Here is a 13,986-nt window from a genome sequence, read left to right on the forward strand (position 1 = left end):
GGACTGTACACTACTTCACCAACAACAAGCCAACGGTCACCAGTGAACTCAAAGGTCTTCTCAATGAGAAGAAAAAAGGCTTCAACTGCAGGGACAGGGGTATATTCGGGTAATCAGCGTGACTTGAAGGACAAGCTCAGGGATTGCTAGGACACCAAATTCCAAGAGAACAATGTGAGGGAGGTGTGAACCGGGTGAGCAGATAACTGGTTTCCAGGCTCGAGGGAGATGACTATTGGGCTTCCTGCGAAGGGTCAATGCGGAAAGGTGTCACAAAATCCCCCTTTGAACTGAAACACAGTAAAATATATCGGATAATTCAGCCATTCTATCAACTAATCAAGTCGAATTTTTGGGGTTATATATAAAAGTCGGTTGACATAGTCTGATAACCACTCGGTCCATATTTCCCACCTCTTTACTCCACTAGGAATTAAAGAGCGGTCATCAATGGCAGCAAGCTTGTGAACTGATTCACTTCTCTGTGCCCGCTTCACGCCCAGTGGGAAATATCACATTTCATCATCGTGGATAGCGAGGCCATACCATTTTGAATCACACTTCTCAAGTCGGAAACTATAGAAATGATCCCTGAAAGTATAGTCTTAGTTTGCTTGAGGGTGAAAACGGAATTTGACTTTCAAAAAAACAACTATCACCGATGGTTCTCCGTTTGTTACCACCAGAGTATGTTCCTTTGGTGCTGAGGCAGACTGTGAGGCGCTGGACAGAGGCAAACGAAGCCATGCAGGACTTCTTGGATTGATGGACTGCTATCTGCAGTGTGGACCTCTTGGGAGGTTATCCACAGCATTCCGGAATGCCTTACGGAATAACATTTGATTCTGTGAAACTGCCACCGTTCCAATCTGGACTGTACACTACTTCACCAACAACAAGCCAACGGTCACCAGTGAACTCAAAGGTCTTCTCAATGAGAAGAAAAAAGGCTTCAACTGCAGGGACAGGGGTATATTCGGGTAATCAGCGTGACTTGAAGGACAAGCTCAGGGATTGCTAGGACACCAAATTCCAAGAGAACAATGTGAGGGAGGTGTGAACCGGGTGAGCAGATAACTGGTTTCCAGGCTCGAGGGAGATGACTATTGGGCTTCCTGCGAAGGGTCAATGCGGAAAGGTGTCACAAAATCCCCCTTTGAACTGAAACACAGTAAAATATATCGGATAATTCAGCCATTCTATCAACTAATCAAGTCGAATTTTTGGGGTTATATATAAAAGTCGGTTGACATAGTCTGATAACCACTCGGTCCATATTTCCCACCTCTTTACTCCACTAGGAATTAAAGAGCGGTCATCAATGGCAGCAAGCTTGTGAACTGATTCACTTCTCTGTGCCCGCTTCACGCCCAGTGGGAAATATAACATTTCATCATCGTGGATAGCGAGGCCATACCATTTTGAATCACACTTCTCAAGTCGGAAACTATAGAAATGATCCCTGAAAGTATAGTCTTAGTTTGCTTGAGGGTGAAAACGGAATTTGACTTTCAAAAAAACAACTATCACCGATGGTTCTCCGTTTGTTACCACCAGAGTATGTTCCTTTGGTGCTGAGGCAGACTGTGAGGCGCTGGACAGAGGCAAACGAAGCCATGCAGGACTTCTTGGATTGATGGACTGCTATCTGCAGTGTGGACCTCTTGGGAGGTTATCCACAGCATTCCGGAATGCCTTACGGAATAACATTTGATTCTCTAAAAATGCCACCGTTCCAATCTGGACTGTACACTACTTCACCAACAACAAGCCAACGGTCACCAGTGAACTCAAAGGTCTTCTCAATGAGAAGAAAAAAGGCTTCAACTGCAGGGACAGGGGTATATTCGGGTAATCAGCGTGACTTGAAGGACAAGCTCAGGGATTGCTAGGACACCAAATTCCAAGAGAACAATGTGAGGGAGGTGTGAACCGGGTGAGCAGATAACTGGTTTCCAGGCTCGAGGGAGATGACTATTGGGCTTCCTGCGAAGGGTCAATGCGGAAAGGTGTCACAAAATCCCCCTTTGAACTGAAACACAGTAAAATATATCGGATTATTCAGCCATTCTATCAACTAATCAAGTCGAATTTTTGGGGTTATATATAAAAGTCGGTTGACATAGTCTGATAACCACTCGGTCCATATTTCCCACCTCTTTACTCCACTAGGAATTAAAGAGCGGTCATCAATGGCAGCAAGCTTGTGAACTGATTCACTTCTCTGTGCCCGCTTCACGCCCAGTGGGAAATATCACATTTCATCATCGTGGATAGCGAGGCCATACCATTTTGAATCACACTTCTCAAGTCGGAAACTATAGAAATGATCCCTGAAAGTATAGTCTTAGTTTGCTTGAGGGTGAAAACGGAATTTGACTTTCAAAAAAACAACTATCACCGATGGTTCTCCGTTTGTTACCACCAGAGTATGTTCCTTTGGTGCTGAGGCAGACTGTGAGGCGCTGGACAGAGGCAAACGAAGCCATGCAGGACTTCTTGGATTGATGGACTGCTATCTGCAGTGTGGACCTCTTGGGAGGTTATCCACAGCATTCCGGAATGCCTTACGGAATAACATTTGATTCTGTGAAACTGCCACCGTTCCAATCTGGACTGTACACTACTTCACCAACAACAAGCCAACGGTCACCAGTGAACTCAAAGGTCTTCTCAATGAGAAGAAAAAAGGCTTCAACTGCAGGGACAGGGGTATATTCGGGTAATCAGCGTGACTTGAAGGACAAGCTCAGGGATTGCTAGGACACCAAATTCCAAGAGAACAATGTGAGGGAGGTGTGAACCGGGTGAGCAGATAACTGGTTTCCAGGCTCGAGGGAGATGACTATTGGGCTTCCTGCGAAGGGTCAATGCGGAAAGGTGTCACAAAATCCCCCTTTGAACTGAAACACAGTAAAATATATCGGATAATTCAGCCATTCTATCAACTAATCAAGTCGAATTTTTGGGGTTATATATAAAAGTCGGTTGACATAGTCTGATAACCACTCGGTCCATATTTCCCACCTCTTTACTCCACTAGGAATTAAAGAGCGGTCATCAATGGCAGCAAGCTTGTGAACTGATTCACTTCTCTGTGCCCGCTTCACGCCCAGTGGGAAATATCACATTTCATCATCGTGGATAGCGAGGCCATACCATTTTGAATCACACTTCTCAAGTCGGAAACTATAGAAATGATCCCTGAAAGTATAGTCTTAGTTTGCTTGAGGGTGAAAACGGAATTTGACTTTCAAAAAAACAACTATCACCGATGGTTCTCCGTTTGTTACCACCAGAGTATGTTCCTTTGGTGCTGAGGCAGACTGTGAGGCGCTGGACAGAGGCAAACGAAGCCATGCAGGACTTCTTGGATTGATGGACTGCTATCTGCAGTGTGGACCTCTTGGGAGATTATCCACAGCATTCCGGAATGCCTTACGGAATAACATTTGATTCTGTGAAACTGCCACCGTTCCAATCTGGACTGTACACTACTTCACCAACAACAAGCCAACGGTCACCAGTGAACTCAAAGGTCTTCTCAATGAGAAGAAAAAAGGCTTCAACTGCAGGGACAGGGGTATATTCGGGTAATCAGCGTGACTTGAAGGACAAGCTCAGGGATTGCTAGGACACCAAATTCCAAGAGAACAATGTGAGGGAGGTGTGAACCGGGTGAGCAGATAACTGGTTTCCAGGCTCGAGGGAGATGACTATTGGGCTTCCTGCGAAGGGTCAATGCGGAAAGGTGTCACAAAATCCCCCTTTGAACTGAAACACAGTAAAATATATCGGATAATTCAGCCATTCTATCAACTAATCAAGTCGAATTTTTGGGGTTATATATAAAAGTCGGTTGACATAGTCTGATAACCACTCGGTCCATATTTCCCACCTCTTTACTCCACTAGGAATTAAAGAGCGGTCATCAATGGCAGCAAGCTTGTGAACTGATTCACTTCTCTGTGCCCGCTTCACGCCCAGTGGGAAATATAACATTTCATCATCGTGGATAGCGAGGCCATACCATTTTGAATCACACTTCTCAAGTCGGAAACTATAGAAATGATCCCTGAAAGTATAGTCTTAGTTTGCTTGAGGGTGAAAACGGAATTTGACTTTCAAAAAAACAACTATCACCGATGGTTCTCCGTTTGTTACCACCAGAGTATGTTCCTTTGGTGCTGAGGCAGACTGTGAGGCGCTGGACAGAGGCAAACGAAGCCATGCAGGACTTCTTGGATTGATGGACTGCTATCTGCAGTGTGGACCTCTTGGGAGGTTATCCACAGCATTCCGGAATGCCTTACGGAATAACATTTGATTCTGTGAAACTGCCACCGTTCCAATCTGGACTGTACACTACTTCACCAACAACAAGCCAACGGTCACCAGTGAACTCAAAGGTCTTCTCAATGAGAAGAAAAAAGGCTTCAACTGCAGGGACAGGGGTATATTCGGGTAATCAGCGTGACTTGAAGGACAAGCTCAGGGATTGCTAGGACACCAAATTCCAAGAGAACAATGTGAGGGAGGTGTGAACCGGGTGAGCAGATAACTGGTTTCCAGGCTCGAGGGAGATGACTATTGGGCTTCCTGCGAAGGGTCAATGCGGAAAGGTGTCACAAAATCCCCCTTTGAACTGAAACACAGTAAAATATATCGGATAATTCAGCCATTCTATCAACTAATCAAGTCGAATTTTTGGGGTTATATATAAAAGTCGGTTGACATAGTCTGATAACCACTCGGTCCATATTTCCCACCTCTTTACTCCACTAGGAATTAAAGAGCGGTCATCAATGGCAGCAAGCTTGTGAACTGATTCACTTCTCTGTGCCCGCTTCACGCCCAGTGGGAAATATCACATTTCATCATCGTGGATAGCGAGGCCATACCATTTTGAATCACACTTCTCAAGTCGGAAACTATAGAAATGATCCCTGAAAGTATAGTCTTAGTTTGCTTGAGGGTGAAAACGGAATTTGACTTTCAAAAAAACAACTATCACCGATGGTTCTCCGTTTGTTACCACCAGAGTATGTTCCTTTGGTGCTGAGGCAGACTGTGAGGCGCTGGACAGAGGCAAACGAAGCCATGCAGGACTTCTTGGATTGATGGACTGCTATCTGCAGTGTGGACCTCTTGGGAGGTTATCCACAGCATTCCGGAATGCCTTACGGAATAACATTTGATTCTGTGAAACTGCCACCGTTCCAATCTGGACTGTACACTACTTCACCAACAACAAGCCAACGGTCACCAGTGAACTCAAAGGTCTTCTCAATGAGAAGAAAAAAGGCTTCAACTGCAGGGACAGGGGTATATTCGGGTAATCAGCGTGACTTGAAGGACAAGCTCAGGGATTGCTAGGACACCAAATTCCAAGAGAACAATGTGAGGGAGGTGTGAACCGGGTGAGCAGATAACTGGTTTCCAGGCTCGAGGGAGATGACTATTGGGCTTCCTGCGAAGGGTCAATGCGGAAAGGTGTCACAAAATCCCCCTTTGAACTGAAACACAGTAAAATATATCGGATAATTCAGCCATTCTATCAACTAATCAAGTCGAATTTTTGGGGTTATATATAAAAGTCGGTTGACATAGTCTGATAACCACTCGGTCCATATTTCCCACCTCTTTACTCCACTAGGAATTAAAGAGCGGTCATCAATGGCAGCAAGCTTGTGAACTGATTCACTTCTCTGTGCCCGCTTCACGCCCAGTGGGAAATATAACATTTCATCATCGTGGATAGCGAGGCCATACCATTTTGAATCACACTTCTCAAGTCGGAAACTATAGAAATGATCCCTGAAAGTATAGTCTTAGTTTGCTTGAGGGTGAAAACGGAATTTGACTTTCAAAAAAACAACTATCACCGATGGTTCTCCGTTTGTTACCACCAGAGTATGTTCCTTTGGTGCTGAGGCAGACTGTGAGGCGCTGGACAGAGGCAAACGAAGCCATGCAGGACTTCTTGGATTGATGGACTGCTATCTGCAGTGTGGACCTCTTGGGAGGTTATCCACAGCATTCCGGAATGCCTTACGGAATAACATTTGATTCTGTGAAACTGCCACCGTTCCAATCTGGACTGTACACTACTTCACCAACAACAAGCCAACGGTCACCAGTGAACTCAAAGGTCTTCTCAATGAGAAGAAAAAAGGCTTCAACTGCAGGGACAGGGGTATATTCGGGTAATCAGCGTGACTTGAAGGACAAGCTCAGGGATTGCTAGGACACCAAATTCCAAGAGAACAATGTGAGGGAGGTGTGAACCGGGTGAGCAGATAACTGGTTTCCAGGCTCGAGGGAGATGACTATTGGGCTTCCTGCGAAGGGTCAATGCGGAAAGGTGTCACAAAATCCCCCTTTGAACTGAAACACAGTAAAATATATCGGATAATTCAGCCATTCTATCAACTAATCAAGTCGAATTTTTGGGGTTATATATAAAAGTCGGTTGACATAGTCTGATAACCACTCGGTCCATATTTCCCACCTCTTTACTCCACTAGGAATTAAAGAGCGGTCATCAATGGCAGCAAGCTTGTGAACTGATTCACTTCTCTGTGCCCGCTTCACGCCCAGTGGGAAATATCACATTTCATCATCGTGGATAGCGAGGCCATACCATTTTGAATCACACTTCTCAAGTCGGAAACTATAGAAATGATCCCTGAAAGTATAGTCTTAGTTTGCTTGAGGGTGAAAACGGAATTTGACTTTCAAAAAAACAACTATCACCGATGGTTCTCCGTTTGTTACCACCAGAGTATGTTCCTTTGGTGCTGAGGCAGACTGTGAGGCGCTGGACAGAGGCAAACGAAGCCATGCAGGACTTCTTGGATTGATGGACTGCTATCTGCAGTGTGGACCTCTTGGGAGGTTATCCACAGCATTCCGGAATGCCTTACGGAATAACATTTGATTCTGTGAAACTGCCACCGTTCCAATCTGGACTGTACACTACTTCACCAACAACAAGCCAACGGTCACCAGTGAACTCAAAGGTCTTCTCAATGAGAAGAAAAAAGGCTTCAACTGCAGGGACAGGGGTATATTCGGGTAATCAGCGTGACTTGAAGGACAAGCTCAGGGATTGCTAGGACACCAAATTCCAAGAGAACAATGTGAGGGAGGTGTGAACCGGGTGAGCAGATAACTGGTTTCCAGGCTCGAGGGAGATGACTATTGGGCTTCCTGCGAAGGGTCAATGCGGAAAGGTGTCACAAAATCCCCCTTTGAACTGAAACAAAGTAAATTATATCTGATAATTCAGCCATTCTATCAACTAATCAAATCAAATTTTTGGGGTTATATATAAAAGTCTATTGACATATTCTGATAACCACTCGGTCCATATTTCCCACCTCTTTACTCCACTAGGAAGTAAAGAGCAGTCATCAATGGCAGAAAGCTTGTGAACTGATTCACTTCTCTGTGCCCGCTTCACGCCCAGTGGGAAATATCACATTTCATCATCGTGGATAGCGAGGCCATACTATTTTGAAACACACTTCTCAAGTCGGAAACTATAGAAATGATCCCTGAAAGTATAGTCTTAGTTTGCTTGAGGGTGAAAACGGAATTTGACTTTAAAAAAAACAACTATCACCGATGGTTCTCCTTTTGTTACCACCAGAGTATGTTCCTTTGGTGCTGAGGCAGACTGTGAGGCGCTGGACAGAGGCAAACGAAGCCATGCAGGACTTCTTGGATTGATGGACTGCTATCTGCAGTGTGGACCTCTTGGGAGGTTATCCACAGCATTCCGGAATGCCTTACGGAATAACATTTGATTCTGTGAAACTGCCACCGTTCCAATCTGGACTGTACACTACTTCACCAACAACAAGCCAACGGTCACCAGTGAACTCAAAGGTCTTCTCAATGAGAAGAAAAAAGGCTTCAACTGCAGGGACAGGGGTATATTCGGGTAATCAGCGTGACTTGAAGGACAAGCTCAGGGATTGCTAGGACACCAAATTCCAAGAGAACAATGTGAGGGAGGTGTGAACCGGGTGAGCAGATAACTGGTTTCCAGGCTCGAGGGAGATGACTATTGGGCTTCCTGCGAAGGGTCAATGCGGAAAGGTGTCACAAAATCCCCCTTTGAACTGAAACACAGTAAAATATATCGGATAATTCAGCCATTCTATCAACTAATCAAGTCGAATTTTTGGGGTTATATATAAAAAGTCTGTTGACATAGTCTGATAACCACTCGGTCCATATTTCCCACCTCTTTACTCCACTAGGAATTAAAGAGCGGTCATCAATGGCAGAAAGCTTGTGAACTGATTCACTTCTCTGTGCCCGCTTCACGCCCAGTGGGAAATATCACATTTCATCATCGTGGATAGCGAGGCCATACCATTTTGAAACACACTTCTCAAGTCGGAAACTATAGAAATGATCCCTGAAAGTATAGTCTTAGCTTGCTTGAGGGTGAAAACGGAATTTGACTTTCAAAAAAACAACTATCACCGATGGTTCTCCTTTTGTTACCACCAGAGTATGTTCCTTTGGTGCTGAGGCAGACTGTGAGGCGCTGGACAGAGGCAAACGAAGCCATGCAGGACTTCTTGGATTGATGGACTGCTATCTGCAGTGTGGACCTCTTGGGAGGTTATCCACAGCATTCCGGAATGCCTTACGGAATAACATTTGATTCTGTGAAACTGCCACCGTTCCAATCTGGACTGTACACTACTTCACCAACAACAAGCCAACGGTCACCAGTGAACTCAAAGGTCTTCTCAATGAGAAGAAAAAAGGCTTCAACTGCAGGGACAGGGGTATATTCGGGTAATCAGCGTGACTTGAAGGACAAGCTCAGGGATTGCTAGGACACCAAATTCCAAGAGAACAATGTGAGGGAGGTGTGAACCGGGTGAGCAGATAACTGGTTTCCAGGCTCGAGGGAGATGACTATTGGGCTTCCTGCGAAGGGTCAATGCGGAAAGGTGTCACAAAATCCCCCTTTGAACTGAAACACAGTAAAATATATCGGATAATTCAGCCATTCTATCAACTAATCAAGTCGAATTTTTGGGGTTATATATAAAAGTCGGTTGACATAGTCTGATAACCACTCGGTCCATATTTCCTTTGGTGCTGAGGCAGACTGTGAGGCGCTGGACAGAGGCAAACGAAGCCATGCAGGACTTCTTGGATTGATGGACTGCTATCTGCAGTGTGGACCTCTTGGGAGGTTATCCACAGCATTCCGGAATGCCTTACGGAATAACATTTGATTCTGTAAAAATGCCACCGTTCCAATCTGGACTGTAAAATACTCACCCGCCACTTTATTAGGTACACCTGTCCAACTGCTCGTTAACACTTAATTCCTAAGCAGCCAATCACATGGCGGCAACTCAGTGCATTTAGGCATGTAGACATTGTCAAGACAATCTCCTGCAGTTCAAACCGAGCATCAGTATGGGGAAGAAAGGTGATTTGAGTGACTTTGAACGTGGCATGATTGTTGGTGCCAGAAGGGCTGGTCTGAGTATTTCAGAAACTGCTAATCTACTGGGATTTTCACGCACAACCATCTCTAGGGTTTACAGAGAATGGTCCGAAAAAGAAAAAACATCCAGTGAGCGGCAGTTCTGTGGGCGGAAATGCCTTGTTGATGCCAGAGGTCAGAGGAGAATGGCCAGACTGGTTCGAGCTGATAGAAGGGAAACAGTGACTCAAATAACCACCCGTTACAACCAAGGTGGGCATAAGAGCATCTCTGAACGCACAGTACGTCGAACTTTGAGGCAGATGGGCTACAGCAGCAGAAGACCACACCGGGTGCCACTCCTTTCAGCTAAGAACAGGAAACTGAGGCTACAATTTGCACAAGCTCATCGAAATTGGACAATAGAAGATTGGAAAAACGTTGCCTGGTCTGATGAGTCTCGATTTCTGCTGCGACATTCGGATGGTAGGGTCAGAATTTGGCGTCTACAACATGAAAGCATGGATCCATCCTGCCTTGTATCAACGGTTCAGGCTGGTGGTGGTGGTGTCATGGTGTGGGGAATATTTTCTTGGCACTCTTTGGGCCCCTTGGTACCAATTGAGCATCGTTGCAACGCCACAGCCTACCTGAGTATTGTTGCTGACCATGTCCATCCCTTTATGACCACAATGTACCCAACTTCTGATGGCTACTTTCAGCAGGATAAAGCGCCATGTCATAAAGCTGGAATCATCTCAGACTGTTTTCTTGAACATGACAATGAGTTCGCTGTACTCAAATGGCCTCCACAATCACCAGATCTCAATCCAATAGAGCATCTTTGGGATGTGGTGGAACGGGAGATTCGCATCATGGATGTGCAGCCGACAAATCTGCGGCAACTGTGTGATGCCATCATGTCAATATGGACCAAACTCCCTGAGGAATGCTTCCAGCACCTTGTTGAATCTATGCCACGAAGAATTGAGGCAGTTCTGAAGGCAAAAGAGGGTCCAACCCGTTACTAGCATGGGGTACCTAATAAAGTGGCCGGTGAGCTATCAAGTCGAATTTTTGGGATTATATATAAAAAGTCTGTTGACATAGTCTGATAACCACTCGGTCCATATTTCCCACCTCTTTACTCCACTAGGAAGTAAAGAGCGGTCATCAATGGCAGAAAGCTTGTGAACTGATTCACTTCTCTGTGCCCGCTTCACGCCCAGTGGGAAATATCACATTTCATCATCGTGGATAGCGAGGCCATACCATTTTGAAACACACTTCTCAAGTCGGAAACTATAGAAATGATCCCTGAAAGTATAGTCTTAGTTTGCTTGAGGGTGAAAACGGAATTTGACTTTAAAAAAACAACTATCACCGATGGTTCTCCTTTTGTTACCACCAGAGTATGTTCCTTTGGTGCTGAGGCAGACTGTGAGGCGCTGGACAGAGGCAAACGAAGCCATGCAGGACTTCTTGGATTGATGGACTGCTATCTGCAGTGTGGACCTCTTGGGAGGTTATCCACAGCATTCCGGAATGCCTTACGGAATAACATTTGATTCTCTAAAAATGCCACCGTTCCAATCTGGACTGTACACTACTTCACCAACAACAAGCCAACGGTCACCAGTGAACTCAAAGGTCTTCTCAATGAGAAGAAAAAAGGCTTCAACTGCAGGGACAGGGGTATATTCGGGGATAATCAGCGTGACTTGAAGGACAAGCTCAGGGATTGCTAGGACACCAAATTCCAAGAGAACAATGTGAGGGAGGTGTGAACCGGGTGAGCAGATAACTGGTTTCCAGGCTCAAGGGAGATGACTATTGGGCTTCCTGCGAAGGGTCAATGCGGAAAGGTGTCACAAAATCCCCCTTTGAACTGAAACAAAGTAAATTATATCTGATAATTCAGCCATTCTATCAACTAATCAAATCACATTTTTGGGGTTATATATAAAAGTCTGTTGACATATTCTGATAACCACTCAGTCCATATTTCCCACCTCTTTACTCCACTAGGAAGTAAAGAGCAGTCATCAATGGCAGAAAGCTTGTGAACTGATTCACTTCTCTGTGCCCGCTTCACGCCCAGTGGGAAATATCACATTTCATCATCGTGGATAGCGAGGCCATACCATTTTGAAACACACTTCTCAAGTCGGAAACTAGAAATGATCCCTGAAAGTATAGTCTTAGTTTGCTTGAGGGTGAAAACGGAATTTGACTTTAAAAAAACAACTATCACCGATGGTTCTCCTTTTGTTACCACCAGAGTATGTTCCTTTGGTGCTGAGGCAGACTGTGAGGCGCTGGACAGAGGCAAACGAAGCCATGCAGGACTTCTTGGATTGATGGACTGCTATCTGCAGTGTGGACCTCTTGGGAGGTTATCCACAGCATTCCGGAATGCCTTACGGAATAACATTTGATTCTGTGAAACTGCCACCGTTCCAATCTGGACTGTACACTACTTCACCAACAACAAGCCAACGGTCACCAGTGAACTCAAAGGTCTTCTCAATGAGAAGAAAAAAGGCTTCAACTGCAGGGACAGGGGTATATTCGGGTAATCAGCGTGACTTGAAGGACAAGCTCAGGGATTGCTAGGACACCAAATTCCAAGAGAACAATGTGAGGGAGGTGTGAACCGGGTGAGCAGATAACTGGTTTCCAGGCTCGAGGGAGATGACTATTGGGCTTCCTGCGAAGGGTCAATGCGGAAAGGTGTCACAAAATCCCCCTTTGAACTGAAACACAGTAAAATATATCGGATAATTCAGCCATTCTATCAACTAATCAAGTCGAATTTTTGGGGTTATATATAAAAGTCTATTGACATATTCTGATAACCACTCGGTCCATATTTCCCACCTCTTTACTCCACTAGGAAGTAAAGAGCAGTCATCAATGGCAGAAAGCTTGTGAACTGATTCACTTCTCTGTGCCCGCTTCACGCCCAGTGGGAAATATCACATTTCATTATCGTGGATAGCGAGGCCATACCATTTTGAAACATACTTCTCGAGTCGGAAACTATAGAAATGATCCCGGAAAGTATAGTCTTAGTTTGCTTGAGGGTGAAAACGGAATTTGACTTTCAAAAAAACAACTATCACTGATGGTTCTCCTTTTGTTACCACCAGAGTATGTTCCTTTGGTGCTGAGGCAGACTGTGAGGCGCTGGACAGAGGCAAACGAAGCCATGCACGACTTCTTGGATTGATGGACTGCTATCCGCAGTGTGGACCTCTTGGGAGGTTATCCACAGCATTCCGGAATGCCTTACAGAATAACATTTGATTCTGTGAAACCGCCCCCGTTCCAATCTGGACTGTACACTACTTCACCAACAACAAGCCAACGGTCACCAGTGAACTCAAAGGTCTTCTCAATGAGAAGAAAAAAGGCTTCAACTGCAGGGACAGGGGTATATTCGGGTAATCAGCGTGACTTGAAGGACAAGCTCAGGGATTGCTAGGACACCAAATTCCAAGAGAACAATGTGAGGGTGGTGTGAACCGGGTGAGCAGATAACTGGTTTCCAGGCTCGAGGGAGATGACTATTGGGCTTCCTGCGAAGGGTCAATGCGGAAAGGTCACAAAATCCCCCTTTGAACTGAAACAAAGTAAATTATATCTGATAATTCAGCCATTCTATCAACTAATCACGTCAAATTTTTGGGGTTATATATAAAAGTCTGTTGACATAGTCTGATAACCACTCGGTCCATATTTCCCACCTCTTTACTCCACTAGGAAGTAAAGAGCGGTCATCAATGGCAGAAAGTTTGTGAACTGATTCACTTCTCTGTGCCCGCTTCACGCCCAGTGGGAAATATCACATTTCATCATCGTGGATAGCGAGGCTACCATTTTGAAACACACTTCTCAAGTCGGAAACTATAGAAATGATCCCTGAAAGTATAGTCTTAGTTTGCTTGAGGGTGAAAACGGAATTTGACTTTCAAAAAAACAACTATCACCGATGTTCCTTTGGTGCTGAGGCAGACTGTGAGGCGCTGGACAGAGGCAAACGAAGCCATGCAGGACTTCTTGGATTGATGGACTGCTATCCGCAGTGTGGACCTCTTGGGAGGTTATCCACAGCATTCCGGAATGCCTTACGGAATAACATTTGATTCTGTGAAACCGCCACCGTTCCAATCTGGACTGTACAATACTTCACCAACAACAAGCCAACGGTCACCAGTGAACTCAAAGGTCTTCTCAATGAGAAGAAAAAAGGCTTCAACTGCAGGGACAGGGGTATATTCGGGTAATCAGCGTGACTTGAAGGACAAGCTCAGGGATTGCTAGGACACCAAATTCCAAGAGAACAATGTGAGGGAGGTGTGAACCGGGTGAGCAGATAACTGGTTTCCAGGCTCGAGGGAGATGACTATTGGGCTTCCTGCGAAGGGTCAATGCGGAAAGGTGTCACAAAATCCCCCTTTGAACTGAAACACAGTAAAATATATCGGATAATTCAACCATTCTATCAACTAATCAAG

The 13,986-nt window shown here is 45.2% G+C and overlaps 14 non-coding genes across 14 annotated transcripts; all 14 read right to left on the bottom strand.

Moving 5' to 3' along the window:
• Positions 1-391: 391 nt before the first annotated feature.
• Positions 392-607, bottom strand: LOC134119326 (small nucleolar RNA U3). Its single transcript, XR_009950880.1, has one exon. It is a non-coding gene; the product is annotated as a small nucleolar RNA U3 (small nucleolar RNA).
• A 655-nt stretch (positions 608-1,262) lies between these two features.
• On the bottom strand, positions 1,263-1,478 carry LOC134119332 (small nucleolar RNA U3). The gene has a single exon (XR_009950886.1). It is a non-coding gene; the product is annotated as a small nucleolar RNA U3 (small nucleolar RNA).
• Positions 1,479-2,133: 655 nt separating this feature from the next.
• Positions 2,134-2,349, bottom strand: LOC134119327 (small nucleolar RNA U3). Its single transcript, XR_009950881.1, has one exon. It is a non-coding gene; the product is annotated as a small nucleolar RNA U3 (small nucleolar RNA).
• A 655-nt stretch (positions 2,350-3,004) lies between these two features.
• On the bottom strand, positions 3,005-3,220 carry LOC134119328 (small nucleolar RNA U3). The gene has a single exon (XR_009950882.1). It is a non-coding gene; the product is annotated as a small nucleolar RNA U3 (small nucleolar RNA).
• A 655-nt stretch (positions 3,221-3,875) lies between these two features.
• Positions 3,876-4,091, bottom strand: LOC134119333 (small nucleolar RNA U3). Its single transcript, XR_009950887.1, has one exon. It is a non-coding gene; the product is annotated as a small nucleolar RNA U3 (small nucleolar RNA).
• Positions 4,092-4,746: 655 nt separating this feature from the next.
• On the bottom strand, positions 4,747-4,962 carry LOC134119329 (small nucleolar RNA U3). The gene has a single exon (XR_009950883.1). It is a non-coding gene; the product is annotated as a small nucleolar RNA U3 (small nucleolar RNA).
• A 655-nt stretch (positions 4,963-5,617) lies between these two features.
• On the bottom strand, positions 5,618-5,833 carry LOC134119335 (small nucleolar RNA U3). Its single transcript, XR_009950889.1, has one exon. It is a non-coding gene; the product is annotated as a small nucleolar RNA U3 (small nucleolar RNA).
• Positions 5,834-6,488: 655 nt separating this feature from the next.
• LOC134119330 (small nucleolar RNA U3) lies at positions 6,489-6,704 on the bottom strand. Its single transcript, XR_009950884.1, has one exon. It is a non-coding gene; the product is annotated as a small nucleolar RNA U3 (small nucleolar RNA).
• Positions 6,705-7,359: 655 nt separating this feature from the next.
• Positions 7,360-7,575, bottom strand: LOC134119261 (small nucleolar RNA U3). Its single transcript, XR_009950815.1, has one exon. It is a non-coding gene; the product is annotated as a small nucleolar RNA U3 (small nucleolar RNA).
• Positions 7,576-8,231: 656 nt separating this feature from the next.
• Positions 8,232-8,447, bottom strand: LOC134119277 (small nucleolar RNA U3). The gene has a single exon (XR_009950831.1). It is a non-coding gene; the product is annotated as a small nucleolar RNA U3 (small nucleolar RNA).
• Positions 8,448-10,583: 2,136 nt separating this feature from the next.
• LOC134119253 (small nucleolar RNA U3) lies at positions 10,584-10,799 on the bottom strand. Its single transcript, XR_009950807.1, has one exon. It is a non-coding gene; the product is annotated as a small nucleolar RNA U3 (small nucleolar RNA).
• Positions 10,800-11,455: 656 nt separating this feature from the next.
• LOC134119351 (small nucleolar RNA U3) lies at positions 11,456-11,669 on the bottom strand. The gene has a single exon (XR_009950905.1). It is a non-coding gene; the product is annotated as a small nucleolar RNA U3 (small nucleolar RNA).
• A 654-nt stretch (positions 11,670-12,323) lies between these two features.
• LOC134119354 (small nucleolar RNA U3) lies at positions 12,324-12,539 on the bottom strand. Its single transcript, XR_009950908.1, has one exon. It is a non-coding gene; the product is annotated as a small nucleolar RNA U3 (small nucleolar RNA).
• Positions 12,540-13,192: 653 nt separating this feature from the next.
• Positions 13,193-13,406, bottom strand: LOC134119309 (small nucleolar RNA U3). The gene has a single exon (XR_009950863.1). It is a non-coding gene; the product is annotated as a small nucleolar RNA U3 (small nucleolar RNA).
• Positions 13,407-13,986: the final 580 nt, after the last annotated feature.

This window comes from Pungitius pungitius, unplaced genomic scaffold (genome assembly GCF_949316345.1).
Source record: "Pungitius pungitius unplaced genomic scaffold, fPunPun2.1 scaffold_24, whole genome shotgun sequence".
In the NCBI taxonomy this organism is placed as follows: domain Eukaryota; kingdom Metazoa; phylum Chordata; class Actinopteri; order Perciformes; family Gasterosteidae; genus Pungitius; species Pungitius pungitius.